An 18838-nucleotide genomic window follows, 5' to 3' on the forward strand; every position below is an offset into this window, starting at 1 on the left:
CTAAATCAGACCTGAGACCAGATTCTACAGATGTCTTCTAAATCAGACCTGAGACCAGATTCTACAGATGTCTTCTAAATCAGACCTGAGACCAGATTCTACAGATGTCTTCTAAATCAGACCTGAGACCAGATTCTACAGATGTCTTTCTAAATCAGACCTGAGACCAGATTCTACAGATGTCTTCTAAATCCTGACAGTTTTCTGAAGAAAGAAAAAACCCTGTTTTTATATCAGTGGTTCTCAAACTATATTTCCGCCGACCTCCCCCATCTGAAAATATGCTGTCTCCCCCCCCCCCCCCCCCCAGAAGCAAAGATTTGAGTTATATATATATAATGTTCTTTCAGAACATTATATTCAAAGATTTGAGTTAAAAAACGTTCGGCCTTGAAAGAACATTATATTCAAAGATTCGTGCCACATTTTCACAATTTTTCAAAAAAGTAGCAGATCTACAAGCTCGTATCGCGGCACTCAGTGCCGCGATACGAGCTTGTAGATCTGCTACTTTTTTCAACAACTAAAGTATAACATAATTATGCTAAACCCATTTAGGCCTGACCCTCAACATTACAAAAAAATATTCTAAATCCTCCAGTTTTCTGAAATAAATATTTTCACGATTTCTCAAAAATAGCAGACCTACAAGCTCATAGCGCGCCACTCGGTGGCGGGCTATGAGCTTGTAGATCTGCTATTTTTCAATAGCTAAATTATAAAATAATGATTAAAACACCAAAAGGGGTTCGATCCGTCCTGAATGGGCTTTAACACATTCAGGGCGGGAACCCCTTTTGGTGTTTTATTTTAATCATTATTTTAAACTTTATCCATTGAAAAATAGCAGATTCTACATAATCTCATAGAGCTACAAGCTGGTAGATCTGCTATTTTTGAAAAATAATGAAAATGTGGCGCAAATCTTTCAATATATATTCTTTCAGAGCGAAAGTTTTTAACTTTTTTGCTTCTGAGGGGTTCCTGGAACTACATATTTTACGATGGGGGTCGGTGTTCAATTACATATATTTTTTGGGGGACCTTGACATGAAATATTGAGAATACAGAGATACAGAAACATGAGGGTTTTTTTCAGAAAATTGTCATGATTTAGAAGACATTTTTTTTCATTTCGACGTCAGGCCTAAATGGGCTTAAAGCTCAGATCAGTGAGTGTAACAACATTAACCCATTTTGGTGTTTTAAACATTGTTATAATTTAGCTATTGAAAAATAGCAGACCTACAAGCTCATAGCTTGTAGGTCTGCTATTTTTGAAAAATCGTGAAAATGTTTATTTCAGAAAACTGGAGGATTTAGAAAACATTTTTTAAATTTTGACGTCAGGCCTAAATGGGTTAAAGCTCAGATCAGTGAGTTTAACATTAACACATTAATTAAAGCTCAGATCAGTGAGTTTAACATTAACACATTAATTAAAGCTCAGATCAGTGAGTGTAACAACATTAACACATTTTGGTGTTTTAAACATTGTTATAATTTAGCTATTGAAAAATAGCAGACCTACAAGCTCATAGCTTGTAGGTCTGCTATTTTTGAAAAATCGTGAAAATGTTTATTTCAGAAAACTGGAGGATTTAGAAAACATTTTTTAAATTTTGACGTCAGGCCTAAATGGGTTAAAGCTCAGATCAGTGAGTTTAACATTAACACATTAATTAAAGCTCAGATCAGTGAGTTTAACATTAACACATTAATTAAAGCTCAGATCAGTGAGTGTAACAACATTAATACATTAATTAAAGCTCAGATCAGTGAGTTTAACAATAACACATTAATTAAAGCTCAGATCAGTGAGTTTAACATTAACACATTAATTAAAGCTCAGATCAGTGAGTTTAACAACATTAACACATTAATTAAAGCTCAGATCAGTGAGTTTAACATTAACACATTAATTAAAGCTCAGATCAGTGAGTTTAACAACATTAATACATTAATTAAAGCTCAGATCAGTGAGTTTAACAATAACACATTAATTAAAGCTCAGATCAGTGAGTTTAACATTAACACATTAATTAAAGCTCAGATCAGTGAGTTTAACAACATTAACACATGAATTAAAGCTCAGATCAGTGAGTTTAACATTAACACATTAATTAAAGCTCATATCAGTGAGTTTAACAACATTAACACATGAATTAAAGCTCAGATCAGTGAGTTTAACAACATTAACACATGAATTAAAGCTCATATCAGTGAGTTTAACAACATTAACACATGAATTAAAGCTCAGATCAGTGAGTTTAACATTAACACATTAATTAAAGCTCAGATCAGTGAGTTTAACAACATTAACACATGAATTAAAGCTCATATCAGTGAGTTTAACAACATTAACACATGAATTAAAGCTCATATCAGTGAGTTTAACAACATTAACACATGAATTAAAGCTCAGATCAGTGAGTTTAACATTAACACATTAATTAAAGCTCAGATCAGTGAGTTTAACATTAACACATTAATTAAAGCTCATATCAGTGAGTTTAACAACATTAACACATTAATTAAAGCTCATATCAGTGAGTTTAACATTAACACATTAATTAAAGCTCAGATCAGTGAGTTTAACATTAACACATTAATTAAAGCTCATATCAGTGAGTTTAACAACATTAACACATTAATTAAAGCTCATATCAGTGAGTTTAACAACATTAACACATTAATTAAAGCTCATATCAGTGAGTTTAACAACATTAACACATTAATTAAAGCTCATATCAGTGAGTTTAACAACATTAACACATTAATTAAAGCTCAGATCAGTGAGTTTAACATTAACACATTAATTAAAGCTCAGATCAGTGAGTTTAACATTAACACATTAATTAAAGCTCAGATCAGTGAGTTTAACAACATTAACACATTAATTAAAGCTCATATCAGTGAGTTTAACATTAACACATTAATTAAAGCTCATATCAGTGAGTTTAACATTAACACATTAATTAAAGCTCAGATCAGTGAGTTTAACATTAACACATTAATTAAAGCTCAGATCAGTGAGTTTAACATTAACACATTAATTAAAGCTCATATCAGTGAGTTTAACAACATTAATACATTAATTAAAGCTCATATCAGTGAGTTTAACAACATTAACACATTAATTAAAGCTCAGATCAGTGAGTTTAACATTAATACATTAATTAAAGCTCAGATCAGTGAGTTTAACATTAATACATTAATTAAAGCTCAGATCAGTGAGTTTAACAACATTAACACATTAATTAAAGCTCATATCAGTGAGTTTAACATTAACACATTAATTAAAGCTCAGATCAGTGAGTTTAACATTAATACATTAATTAAAGCTCAGATCAGTGAGTTTAACATTAATACATTAATTAAAGCTCAGATCAGTGAGTTTAACATTAATACATTAATTAAAGCTCAGATCAGTGAGTTTAACAACATTAACACATTAATTAAAGCTCATATCAGTGAGTTTAACATTAACACATTAATTAAAGCTCATATCAGTGAGTTTAACATTAACACATTAATTAAAGCTCATATCAGTGAGTTTAACAACATTAACACATTAATTAAAGCTCAGATCAGTGAGTTTAACAACATTAACACATTAATTAAAGCTCAGATCAGTGAGTTTAACATTAACACATTAATTAAAGCTCAGATCAGTGAGTTTAACAACATTAACACATTAATTAAAGCTCAGATCAGTGAGTTTAACATTAACACATTAATTAAAGCTCAGATCAGTGAGTTTAACAACATTAACACATTAATTAAAGCTCAGATCAGTGAGTTTAACATTAATACATTAATTAAAGCTCAGATCAGTGAGTTTAACAACATTAACACATTAATTAAAGCTCAGATCAGTGAGTTTAACAACATTAACACATTAATTAAAGCTCATATCAGTGAGTTTAACATTAACACATTAATTAAAGCTCATATCAGTGAGTTTAACAACATTAATACATTAATTAAAGCTCATATCAGTGAGTTTAACATTAACACATTAATTAAAGCTCAGATCAGTGAGTTTAACAACATTAACACATTAATTAAAGCTCAGATCAGTGAGTTTAACATTAATACATTAATTAAAGCTCAGATCAGTGAGTTTAACAACATTAACACATTAATTAAAGCTCAGATCAGTGAGTTTAACAACATTAACACATTAATTAAAGCTCATATCAGTGAGTTTAACATTAACACATTAATTAAAGCTCAGATCAGTGAGTTTAACAACATTAACACATTAATTAAAGCTCATATCAGTGAGTTTAACATTAACACATTAATTAAAGCTCATATCAGTGAGTTTAACATTAACACATTAATTAAAGCTCAGATCAGTGAGTTTAACAACATTAACACATTAATTAAAGCTCATATCAGTGAGTTTAACATTAACACATTAATTAAAGCTCATATCAGTGAGTTTAACATTAACACATTAATTAAAGCTCAGATCAGTGAGTTTAACATTAACACATTAATTAAAGCTCAGATCAGTGAGTTTAACATTAACACATTAATTAAAGCTCATATCAGTGAGTTTAACATTAACACATTAATTAAAGCTCATATCAGTGAGTTTAACATTAACACATTAATTAAAGCTCAGATCAGTGAGTTTAACATTAACACATTAATTAAAGCTCAGATCAGTGAGTTTAACATTAACACATTAATTAAAGCTCATATCAGTGAGTTTAACATTAACACATTAATTAAAGCTCATATCAGTGAGTTTAACATTAACACATTAATTAAAGCTCAGATCAGTGAGTTTAACATTAACACATTAATTAAAGCTCAGATCAGTGAGTTTAACAACATTAACACATTAATTAAAGCTCATATCAGTGAGTTTAACATTAACACATTAATTAAAGCTCAGATCAGTGAGTTTAACATTAATACATTAATTAAAGCTCAGATCAGTGAGTTTAACATTAATACATTAATTAAAGCTCAGATCAGTGAGTTTAACATTAATACATTAATTAAAGCTCAGATCAGTGAGTTTAACAACATTAACACATTAATTAAAGCTCATATCAGTGAGTTTAACATTAACACATTAATTAAAGCTCAGATCAGTGAGTTTAACAACATTAACACATTAATTAAAGCTCAGATCAGTGAGTTTAACAACATTAACACATTAATTAAAGCTCAGATCAGTGAGTTTAACATTAACACATTAATTAAAGCTCAGATCAGTGAGTTTAACAACATTAACACATTAATTAAAGCTCATATCAGTGAGTTTAACATTAACACATTAATTAAAGCTCAGATCAGTGAGTTTAACAACATTAACACATTAATTAAAGCTCAGATCAGTGAGTTTAACAACATTAACACATTAATTAAAGCTCATATCAGTGAGTTTAACATTAACACATTAATTAAAGCTCATATCAGTGAGTTTAACATTAACACATTAATTAAAGCTCATATCAGTGAGTTTAACATTAACACATTAATTAAAGCTCAGATCAGTGAGTTTAACATTAACACATTAATTAAAGCTCAGATCAGTGAGTTTAACATTAACACATTAATTAAAGCTCATATCAGTGAGTTTAACATTAACACATTAATTAAAGCTCAGATCAGTGAGTTTAACATTAACACATTAATTAAAGCTCAGATCAGTGAGTTTAACAACATTAACACATTAATTAAAGCTCAGATCAGTGAGTTTAACAACATTAACACATTAATTAAAGCTCATATCAGTGAGTTTAACAACATTAACACATGAATTAAAGCTCAGATCAGTGAGTTTAACATTAACACATTAATTAAAGCTCATATCAGTGAGTTTAACAACATTAACACATTAATTAAAGCTCAGATCAGTGAGTTTAACAATAACACATTAATTAAAGCTCAGATCAGTGAGTTTAACATTAACACATTAATTAAAGCTCAGATCAGTGAGTTTAACATTAACACATTAATTAAAGCTCAGATCAGTGAGTTTAACATTAACACATTAATTAAAGCTCATATCAGTGAGTTTAACATTAACACATTAATTAAAGCTCAGATCAGTGAGTTTAACAACATTAACACATTAATTAAAGCTCATATCAGTGAGTTTAACAACATTAACACATTAATTAAAGCTCATATCAGTGAGTTTAACATTAACACATTAATTAAAGCTCAGATCAGTGAGTTTAACATTAACACATTAATTAAAGCTCAGATCAGTGAGTTTAACAACATTAACACATTAATTAAAGCTCAGATCAGTGAGTTTAACAACATTAACACATTAATTAAAGCTCATAGCAGTGAGTTTAACATTAACACATTAATTAAAGCTCAGATCAGTGAGTTTAACATTAATACATTAATTAAAGCTCAGATCAGTGAGTTTAACAACATTAACACATTAATTAAAGCTCATATCAGTGAGTTTAACATTAACACATTAATTAAAGCTCAGATCAGTGAGTTTAACATTAACACATTAATTAAAGCTCATATCAGTGAGTTTAACATTAACACATTAATTAAAGCTCAGATCAGTGAGTTTAACATTAACACATTAATTAAAGCTCAGATCAGTGAGTTTAACATTAATACATTAATTAAAGCTCAGATCAGTGAGTTTAACATTAACACATTAATTAAAGCTCAGATCAGTGAGTTTAACAACATTAACACATTAATTAAAGCTCATATCAGTGAGTTTAACAACATTAACACATTAATTAAAGCTCAGATCAGTGAGTTTAACATTAACACATTAATTAAAGCTCAGATCAGTGAGTTTAACATTAACACATTAATTAAAGCTCATATCAGTGAGTTTAACAACATTAACACATTAATTAAAGCTCAGATCAGTGAGTTTAACAACATTAACACATTAATTAAAGCTCATATCAGTGAGTTTAACAATAACACATTAATTAAAGCTCATCAGTGAGTTTAACAACATTAACACATTAATTAAAGCTCAGATCAGTGAGTTTAACATTAACACATTAATTAAAGCTCAGATCAGTGAGTTTAACAACATTAACACATTAATTAAAGCTCAGATCAGTGAGTTTAACAACATTAACACATTAATTAAAGCTCATATCAGTGAGTTTAACATTAACACATTAATTAAAGCTCATATCAGTGAGTTTAACAATAACACATTAATTAAAGCTCAGATCAGTGAGTTTAACATTAACACATTAATTAAAGCTCAGATCAGTGAGTTTAACATTAACACATTAATTAAAGCTCAGATCAGTGAGTTTAACATTAACACATTAATTAAAGCTCATATCAGTGAGTTTAACATTAATACATTAATTAAAGCTCAGATCAGTGAGTTTAACATTAACACATTAATTAAAGCTCAGATCAGTGAGTTTAACATTAACACATTAATTAAAGCTCAGATCAGTGAGTTTAACATTAACACATTAATTAAAGCTCAGATCAGTGAGTTTAACATTAACACATTAATTAAAGCTCATATCAGTGAGTTTAACATTAATACATTAATTAAAGCTCAGATCAGTGAGTTTAACATTAACACATTAATTAAAGCTCATATCAGTGAGTTTAACATTAACACATTAATTAAAGCTCAGATCAGTGAGTTTAACAACATTAACACATTAATTAAAGCTCAGATCAGTGAGTTTAACATTAACACATTAATTAAAGCTCATATCAGTGAGTTTAACAACATTAACACATTAATTAAAGCTCATATCAGTGAGTTTAACAACATTAACACATTAATTAAAGCTCAGATCAGTGAGTTTAACAACATTAACACATTAATTAAAGCTCAGATCAGTGAGTTTAACAACATTAACACATTAATTAAAGCTCAGATCAGTGAGTTTAACATTAACACATTAATTAAAGCTCATATCAGTGAGTTTAACATTAACACATTAATTAAAGCTCATATCAGTGAGTTTAACATTAACACATTAATTAAAGCTCAGATCAGTGAGTTTAACATTAACACATTAATTAAAGCTCATATCAGTGAGTTTAACATTAACACATTAATTAAAGCTCATATCAGTGAGTTTAACAACATTAACACATTAATTAAAGCTCATATCAGTGAGTTTAACAACATTAACACATTAATTAAAGCTCAGATCAGTGAGTTTAACATTAACACATTAATTAAAGCTCATATCAGTGAGTTTAACAACATTAACACATTAATTAAAGCTCAGATCAGTGAGTTTAACAATAACACATTAATTAAAGCTCAGATCAGTGAGTTTAACATTAATACATTAATTAAAGCTCAGATCAGTGAGTTTAACAACATTAACACATTAATTAAAGCTCAGATCAGTGAGTTTAACAATAACACATTAATTAAAGCTCAGATCAGTGAGTTTAACATTAACACATTAATTAAAGCTCATATCAGTGAGTTTAACATTAACACATTAATTAAAGCTCAGATCAGTGAGTTTAACATTAATACATTAATTAAAGCTCATATCAGTGAGTTTAACAATAACACAATAATTAAAGCTCAGATCAGTGAGTTTAACATTAACACATTAATTAAAGCTCAGATCAGTGAGTTTAACATTAACACATTAATTAAAGCTCAGATCAGTGAGTTTAACATTAACACATTAATTAAAGCTCAGATCAGTGAGTTTAACAATAACACATTAATTAAAGCTCAGATCAGTGAGTTTAACATTAACACATTAATTAAAGCTCAGATCAGTGAGTTTAACAACATTAACACATTAATTAAAGCTCAGATCAGTGAGTTTAACAACATTAACACATTAATTAAAGCTCAGATCAGTGAGTTTAACAACATTAACACATTAATTAAAGCTCAGATCAGTGAGTTTAACATTAACACATTAATTAAAGCTCATATCAGTGAGTTTAACATTAACACATTAATTAAAGCTCAGATCAGTGAGTTTAACATTAACACATTAATTAAAGCTCATATCAGTGAGTTTAACATTAACACATTAATTAAAGCTCATATCAGTGAGTTTAACAACATTAACACATTAATTAAAGCTCAGATCAGTGAGTTTAACAACATTAACACATTAATTAAAGCTCAGATCCGTGAGTTTAACATTAACACATTAATTAAAGCTCAGATCAGTGAGTTTAACAACATTAACACATTAATTAAAGCTCAGATCCGTGAGTTTAACATTAACACATTAATTAAAGCTCATATCAGTGAGTTTAACAACATTAATACATTAATTAAAGCTCATATCAGTGAGTTTAACAACATTAACACATTAATTAAAGCTCAGATCAGTGAGTTTAACAACATTAACACATTAATTAAAGCTCAGATCAGTGAGTTTAACATTAATACATTAATTAAAGCTCATATCAGTGAGTTTAACAATAACACATTAATTAAAGCTCAGATCAGTGAGTTTAACAATAACACATTAATTAAAGCTCAGATCAGTGAGTTTAACATTAACACATTAATTAAAGCTCAGATCAGTGAGTTTAACAACATTAACACATTAATTAAAGCTCATATCAGTGAGTTTAACAATAACACATTAATTAAAGCTCATATCAGTGAGTTTAACAATAACACATTAATTAAAGCTCAGATCAGTGAGTTTAACAATAACACATTAATTAAAGCTCAGATCAGTGAGTTTAACAACATTAACACATTAATTAAAGCTCAGATCAGTGAGTTTAACATTAACACATTAATTAAAGCTCATATCAGTGAGTTTAACATTAACACATTAATTAAAGCTCATATCAGTGAGTTTAACAACATTAATACATTAATTAAAGCTCAGATCAGTGAGTTTAACATTAACACATTAATTAAAGCTCAGATCAGTGAGTTTAACATTAACACATTAATTAAAGCTCAGATCAGTGAGTTTAACAACATTAACACATTAATTAAAGCTCAGATCAGTGAGTTTAACAATAACACATTAATTAAAGCTCAGATCAGTGAGTTTAACATTAACACATTAATTAAAGCTCAGATCAGTGAGTTTAACAATAACACATTAATTAAAGCTCAGATCAGTGAGTTTAACATTAACACATTAATTAAAGCTCAGATCAGTGAGTTTAACATTAATACATTAATTAAAGCTCAGATCAGTGAGTTTAACATTAACACATTAATTAAAGCTCAGATCAGTGAGTTTAACATTAACACATTAATTAAAGCTCATATCAGTGAGTTTAACATTAACACATTAATTAAAGCTCAGATCAGTGAGTTTAACATTAACACATTAATTAAAGCTCATATCAGTGAGTTTAACAACATTAATACATTAATTAAAGCTCATATCAGTGAGTTTAACAACATTAACACATTAATTAAAGCTCATATCAGTGAGTTTAACAACATTAACACATTAATTAAAGCTCAGATCAGTGAGTTTAACAATAACACATTAATTAAAGCTCATATCAGTGAGTTTAACAACATTAATACATTAATTAAAGCTCATATCAGTGAGTTTAACATTAACACATTAATTAAAGCTCATATCAGTGAGTTTAACATTAACACATTAATTAAAGCTCATATCAGTGAGTTTAACATTAACACATTAATTAAAGCTCAGATCAGTGAGTTTAACATTAACACATTAATTAAAGCTCAGATCAGTGAGTTTAACATTAACACATTAATTAAAGCTCATATCAGTGAGTTTAACAACATTAACACATTAATTAAAGCTCATATCAGTGAGTTTAACATTAACACATTAATTAAAGCTCATATCAGTGAGTTTAACATTAACACATTAATTAAAGCTCATATCAGTGAGTTTAACATTAACACATTAATTAAAGCTCAGATCAGTGAGTTTAACAACATTAACACATTAATTAAAGCTCATATCAGTGAGTTTAACAACATTAACACATTAATTAAAGCTCAGATCAGTGAGTTTAACATTAACACATTAATTAAAGCTCAGATCAGTGAGTTTAACATTAACACATTAATTAAAGCTCATATCAGTGAGTTTAACATTAACACATTAATTAAAGCTCAGATCAGTGAGTTTAACATTAACACATTAATTAAAGCTCAGATCAGTGAGTTTAACAACATTAACACATTAATTAAAGCTCAGATCAGTGAGTTTAACAACATTAACAGACTAATTAAAGCACAGATCCGTGATCAGATCGTCCTACCTGTCGTCAAGACCGCAGTCCACTGAACAGCACGCCGATGACATCACAGCCTAGGGGCGGGGCCTGTTGATGACATCACAGGAGGAACCTGTTCAGTGGGTGGAATGACAAGCATATTCTCCTTTAACCACTTCCTCCTCCACTGACACGCCCTGCAGTGTAGGTCTAGGTCTCTCTCTCTCCGCTGTAGGTCTAGGTCTCTCTCTCTCTCTCTCTCTTTCTCTGCTGTAGATCTACCTCTCTCTAGCACATCTCTCTCTCTCTCTCTCTCTTTATCCGATTTACTACTCCTCTTCCCCCCCCCCCCCCCCCCCCTCTCTCTCCGGCTGACATTCCGTTCTTTACATTCAACTGGGTGTGTGCTCTGTTTGTACACTGTGTGTGTGTGTGTGTGTGTGTGTGTGTGTGTGTGTGTGTGTGTGTGTGTGTGTGTGTGTGTGTGTGTGTGTGTGTGTGTGTGTGTGTGTGTGTGTGTTTCCACATTACAAATTAAAAGTTGACAATCCATTGTCCGGCCCCACAATTATGGTTTTCTGGTTCCACTGAGAAATCCTCCATTCATTTCCCCCCATACAGATTTACACAAATATTGATATCAATCATTCTAAGCCAATAGAATCACCGGGAGGGTCACGATGACCTTTCTGTGAAAACAATATTTTAATAATTTAACCCATTTTTTGGCTCTTCAAAGTAAGGCCTCACTCACACCTATAAATCTAGCATACAACAATGTTGCATGGTAGATGTAAACAAAGGGTAAGTGTCATGGCCGCCCCAATGCATTTCCAATGGAAGTCACATGGTTTGACACAACATTTTTGTTGTACGGCTTTCGGCTGTGTTTCCAAACCATGTGACTTCCATTGAAAATGAATTGCGAGCTTGCATCAGTCAACAAGTCTCATGCATCAGCTATACAACAATCTGTTGTGCAGGTGTGAGTGAAGCCTAAGTGTTACGAGCGATAAAACCTCGGCAATAAAAAAGGGGCGCTCTTACATCATACATCACCAGCCAATCAAATCATCACATTCCGTGCTACAAACACACATACAGAAAATGCTTTGCTTAGGAGGGGAGCGCCCCTCAAAACAAACGAAAAAAAACGTCTTGACTGCTAAAATATAAAACATCTGAGAGCAGGGGCTCTGAGGCGGAACGCTACTTTTTGGATACGATGCGTTACGTGCGTACATAAAGAAGATGGATAGTGGAGAATATTCACTATAGTGTCGCGCACGCACGCACACACGCACACACCTCACCCCAGAGGAGAGCTTCCACATGAGGCTAGGGTAAAGTTAATACTTTCAGCGCCATTGCCGACGATGAAAGTAAATTGAAGCCTAATTTTGATACTGGCGCTTAACGCCATTGCCGACAGCATTCGGCAATTGCGCTTTTATGGCGCGTTCGATTGCTCGAGCCATAATGCTACTCACGTTAGCCGGTTAGCTAGCTGTGTTGTTAGCACAGCACTGGATCGCCCATCTTAGATCGTCGTCGCCATAATAATCCATTCTATCCATTTCTTTCAATCGCCTGTATCTCCTATTCCTTGTCCCAGATGGCATTTTGGTCAAAACAGCGTGTCTTTGACGGCACAGATATGACGATCTGGAGCTCTGCAGAGCTCCGGTCTGGCTTCAGATGGTACACAAGGCCTGTCCGCTCCGTGTAGTTTCCTAGGTTATGACTACTGCTCATGGTCCGGAAATGGCGGCTTTTCAAAATAAGAGCTCAAATTAAAAAAAATGCTGGCGTGAATTAGATCCTAACTTTTCAATAAATGATAGCGGCCTAAGTGTTAAGGTTTGCGTCTGACTGTCAATGTAAACAACGTCAATAAATACCCATACCCTTTGGGGGAATGACATACCCAATCAGAATACAAAACTGCTCACCCCAATTCCAACTCGCCCCAAACGGCGAAGAAGAACGGTCGCCCCAAATCCCGGTGAAGTCGCCCCCAAAAGTCCGGAAAAGTCGCCCCCAAAAGTCCGGAGAAGTCACCCCGTAAAACCGTTGTATTTTAGAGATTTTTACCTGTGCTTTTAAACAGAGATTTTTTACATGTAGCCTACTTTTAAACAGAGAGATTTTTTTTACATGTAGCCTACTTTTAAACAGAGAGATTTTTACTTGTAGCCTACTTTTAAACAGAGAGAGAGATTTTTACCTGTGCTTTTAAACAGAGAAAGAAAGATGTTTTACATGTAGCCTACTTTTAAACAGAGAGATTTTTTACATGTAGCCTACTTTTAAACAGAGAGAGATTTTTGAGTGGTGTAAACCACTCCTACAACTGGCTTTTTTGTGCAGAAAAAATGAGCATGGTTGCTATGTTCACCCTGTTGTAATGACGTAATGAAATCACACCCGGGTGAACTGGATGACCGTAGCAACCATGCTCATTTTTTCTGCACAAACAAAGCCAGGTAATGAAATCACACCCGGGTGAGAGAGAGAGAGATTTTTGAGTGGTGTAAACCACTCCAACAACTGGCTTTGTTAGTTTACGTGTCCACGTGTCCACGTGTTTGTTCGTACCAAAGAAATGAGCATGGTTGCTATGGTCACTCAGTTCACACGGGTGTGATTTCATTACGTCAGACATTATGTCAGACCACAGCTGATCAGGCTATATAATACCTTACACCACTCAGTTCACACAGGTGTGATTTTTTACATGTAGCCTACTTTTAAACAGAGAGAGAGATTTTTGTTGAGTGGTGTAAACCACTCCTACAACTGGCTTTTGTGTGCAGAAAAAAATGAGCATGGTTGCTATGTTCAAAATAATTTCTGACGTAATTAAATCACACCCAGGTGAACTGGATGACCGTAGCAACCATGCTCATTTTTTCTGCACAAAAAAAGCCAGTTGTGAAATCACATCCAGGTGTGATTTAATTACGTCAGACATGATTTCATTACGTCAGACAGACCTTACACCACTCAGTTCACACGGGTGTGATTTTTTACATGTAGCCTACTTTTAAACAGAGAGAGAGAGATTTTTGAGTGGTGTAAACCACTCCTACAACTGGCTTTTTTTGTTGAGTGGTGTAAACCACTCCTACAACTGGCTTTTGTGTGCAGAAAAAAATGAGCATGGTTGCTATGTTCAAAATAATTTCTGACGTAATTAAATCACACCCGGGTGAACTGGATGACCGTAGCAACCATGCTAATTTTTTCTGCACAAAAAAAGCCAGTTGTGAAATCACATCCGGGTGTGATTTCATTACGTCAGACATGATTTCATTACGTCAGACAGACCTTACACCACTCAGTTCACACGGGTGTGATTTTTTACATGTAGCCTACTTTTAAACAGAGAGAGAGAGATTTTTGTACATGTAGCCTACTTTTAAACAGAGAGATTTTTACATGTATCATACTTTTAAACAGAGAGATTTTTACCTGTGCTTTTAAACAGAGAAAGAGAGAGCTGTTTTACATGTAGCCTACTTTTAAACAGAGAGAGAGAGAGATTTTTACCTCTACTATATTTTTCCTGTACTTTTAAACAGACATAGCAGAACAGTACAACAACAACTAGTTTCAGTAACAATGGAGGAATGGAGGGCTATATGGCAATGGCACAACAACACCTTTCCAGAATGGAATTTCCAGAACAATGGAGGGGGATGAGCCATTCATTATCCATGCATCATTTGACCAACAACAACTAAATGTTGGTTCTAAATGTTCTAATATGAGAAATAAGGTACAAATAAACATGAAATAAACGGGGCGTGATATCCATGCTTTGGGGCGAGATATCCACGCTGTGGGGCGAGATATCCACGGCTTTGGGGCGAGCCGTCTTCACTTTTTCGAAATTCCGGGGCGACCATTCTTCACTTTCCGTGGGGGCGAGTACCTCTCTCTCTCTCTCTCTCTCTCTCTCTCTCTCTCTCTCTCTCTCTCTCTCTCTCTCTCTCTCTCTCCTCTCTCTCTCTCTCTCTCTCTCTCTCTCTCCTCTCTCTCTCTCTCTCTCTCTCTCTCTCTCTCTCTCTCTCTCTCTCTCTCTCTCTCTCTCTCTCTCTCTCTCTCTCTCTCTCTCTCTCTCTCTCTCTCTCTCTCTCTCTCTCCCTCTCCTCTCTCTCTCTCTCTCTCTCCTCTCTCTCTCTCCTCTCTCTCTCTCTCTCTCTCTCTCTCTCTCTCTCTCTCTCTCGCTAATAAGCCAGACTAATGTTTTTTTTGCCAACGGCTGATTCGGTCTGGTTTATTAACCAGGCTATCTCTCTATAGCATTACTAGGTACTGGTAGATATGGATAGGAATAGCATTACTTAAGTTTAGAGGCATTAGGTTAAGATAAGGTTCTCATCGTACTTACCGTTGAAATCCCCCGTAGTTATAATACTACTACACAACAACTACCCTGTACTACTAATACTACTACTTACTAAACTACACACAACTACAATGAAAATAACTAACTTCACGGCTCTGTGCAGCGGATGTGATTGTATGTTCCGTGTTGCCAGATTGTGAGAGAAACAAGCCGCCAGGACCGTGAAAACAAGCAGTCTTCGCCCTTCACTTAAAATAGCAGATCTACAAGCTCAAAGACCCAAATAAACAACTACGCTTTTGAAACAAGACCAAATAAACAACTATAGGCCTACTTTAGAAACAAGACCAAATGAACAACTACACTTTAGAAACAAGACAAAGTAAACAACTACACTTTGGAAAAAAGACAAAGTAAACAACTACACTTTAGAAACAAGACCAAATAAACAACTACACTTTAGAAACAAGCCCAAATAAACAACTACACTTTAGAAACAAGACCAAATAAACAACTACACTTTAGAAACAAGACCAAATAAACAACTACACTTTAGAAAGAAGACCAAATAAAAAACTACACTTTATAAACAAGACCAAATAAACAACTATGCTTTAGAAACAAGACCAAATAAATAACTACCACCAATATTTACAAGCATCTTTACAGAAATGCAGTGCAACGAACCATGTACAACCCAGATTCGGCACAAACAAGGGACTCAATTATTTTCGCTCCTATGCCACCAAAATGTGGAACGCCCTACCAACAGTCATTAAGACATGCGTAAACCCCTTTTTACCTCTATGATGAATTCCTGTTTGGTTCTTTGACTATATAGAAGTGTCTATTTGTACGTCTCTAAATGTTTTGATGAATTGAACATGGTACCTCTTGTAAACAAGTGTAATGCTTAATTGGGTCGTCCACTCACAGTTAACAGTCTTTGTATTGAGTTTGTGCTTGAAATGTACTGTAATTCTGCAAACTGTTAAAGGGACACTTCACCCTTTTTGCAAAACAATATATGTTAATAATGTTTAGGAGCTTTAGAACACTTTCCTTGGGGTCTTTATGTGTGTAATATGTGGTTTTAGATATTTTAGATTGTAGCAGTGAGCCCACTGTCTCTGATGTCATGGACACTGGGCTCACTTCCTTCCTGGACTATAATTCCCATAATACTTTGGTGCACTGCTCCTCCTTGTGGATAGGGGGAGGGCTGTCTTACTGAGACAACATGTAGTCCAGGAAGTAAGTGAGCCCAGTGTCCATGACATCAGAGACACTGCTACAATCTAAAATATCTAAAACCACATATTACACACATAAAGACCCCCAGGAAAGTGTTCTAAAGCTCCTAAACATCATTAACATATATTGTTTTGCAAAAAGGGTGAAGTGTCCCTTTAATAAATATTTCAATCAATCAATCAATCAATCAAAGTCGCTTATAATACGCAGACATGGCAACACTGGCGCTGTTGCTACATCCTGCCAGGCAGTGACGTCACCGCATTGCCAGCCTGGGTTGCCAGATAATGTTCACGTTAATAAGTGTCCAATGTGTGAAATGTACCCAGAGACAACGATGCTCTTATTTTGGTATTAAATTACTTGTAGGCCTACACATCATGTAACACATGGGTTTCGAACTCCGGTCTCCGGCGTGAAAGTCCAACATCTTAACCACGTGACTTTGATGAATTGAACAAGGTGGACCCTCTAGTAAACAAGTGTAATGCTTTATTGGGTCGTTCACTGCAGTCTTTGTATTGAGTTTGTGCTTTAAATGTACTGTAATTCTGCAAACTGTTAATACATATTTCAATCAATCAATCAAAGACTAGACCAAAGGGATATCCCTGTGGACTACGTTTTGGAAGGTAAATTGTTGACCATATTGATAATATTCAACAATATTAATTAATAGTAACAAGAAGACTCCTGGAGGGAGTTCCAGGGGGTCCGGGGACCCCCAGGGGTCCTGGAGGGAGTTCCAGGGGGTCCCCAGCTAAATGATAGTTAGGAACCAAATGGACCCTTATGGGTCTGTAACTCTGAGAGTGTACACATGGAACCAAATGGACCCTTATGGGTCTGTAACTCTGAGAGTGTACACATGGAACCAAATGGACCCTTATGGGTCTGTAACTCAGAGAGTGTACACATGGAACCAAATGGACCCTTATGGGTCTGTAACTCTGAGAGTGTACACATGGAACCAAATGGACCCTTATGGGTCTGTAACTCAGAGAGTGTAACACATGGAACCAAATGGACCCCTATGGGTCTGTAACTCAGAGAGTGTAACACATGGAACCAAATGGACCCTTATGGGTCTGTAACTCAGAGAGTGTACACATGGAACCAAATGGACCCTTATGGGTCTGTAACTCTGAGAGTGTAACACATGGAACCAAATGGACCCTTATGGGTCTGTAACTCAGAGAGTGTAACACATGGAACCAAATGGACCCTTATGGGTCTGTAACTCTGAGAGTGTACACATGGAACCAAATGGACCCTTATGGGTCTGTAACTCTGAGAGTGTACACATGGAACCAAATGGACCCTTATGGGTCTGTAACTCAGAGAGTGTACACATGGAACCAAATGGACCCTTATGGGTCTGTAACTCAGAGAGTGTAACACATGGAACCAAATGGACCCCTATGGGTCTGTAACTCAGAGAGTGTACACATGGAACCAAATGGACCCTTATGGGTCTGTAACTCAGAGAGTGTAACACATGGAACCAAATGGACCCCTATGGGTCTGTAACTCAGAGAGTGTACACATGGAACCAAATGGACCCTTATGGGTCTGTAACTCTGAGAGTGTACACATGGAACCAAATGGACCCTTATGGGTCTGTAACTCAGAGAGTGTACACATGGAACCAAATGGACCCTTATGGGTCTGTAACTCTGAGAGTGTACACATGGAACCAAATGGACCCTTATGGGTCTGTAACTCAGAGAGTGTACACATGGAACCAAATGGACCCTTATGGGTCTGTAACTCAGAGAGTGTAACACATGGAACCAAATGGACCCTTACGGGTCTGTAACTCTGAGAGTGTACACATGGAACCAAATGGACCCTTATGGGTCTGTAACTCTGAGAGTGTACACATGGAACCAAATGGACCCTTATGGGTCTGTAACTCTGAGAGTGTACACATGGAACCAAATGGACCCTTATGGGTCTGTAACTCTGAGAGTGTAACACATGGAACCAAATGGACCCCTATGGGTCTGTAACTCTGAGAGTGTACACATGGAACCAAATGGACCCTTATGGGTCTGTAAC

General features: G+C 34.2%; 1 protein-coding gene across 3 annotated transcripts in view; it reads right to left on the reverse strand.

Annotated features, from left to right (window-relative positions):
• Positions 1–15700, reverse strand: part of LOC306921415 (protein disulfide-isomerase) — a 94362-nt gene extending 78662 nt beyond the window's left edge. The window contains exons 1-2 of one of the 3 annotated variants that reach the window (XM_079498537.1): positions 15566–15700; positions 11215–11277 (exon numbers count right to left, since the gene is read on the reverse strand). The gene's annotated coding sequence lies outside the window, so the exon portion shown is untranslated. Of the gene's footprint in view, positions 1–11214; positions 11303–15565 lie in introns of all 3 variants that reach the window. The other 2 variants (XM_079498538.1, XM_079498539.1) reach the window with 2 other exon arrangements.
• Positions 15701–18838: the final 3138 nt, after the last annotated feature.

The sequence above is a fragment of the Electrona antarctica genome, assembly GCF_951216825.1.
Source record: "Electrona antarctica genome assembly, chromosome: 4".
NCBI classification, from domain to species: domain Eukaryota; kingdom Metazoa; phylum Chordata; class Actinopteri; order Myctophiformes; family Myctophidae; genus Electrona; species Electrona antarctica.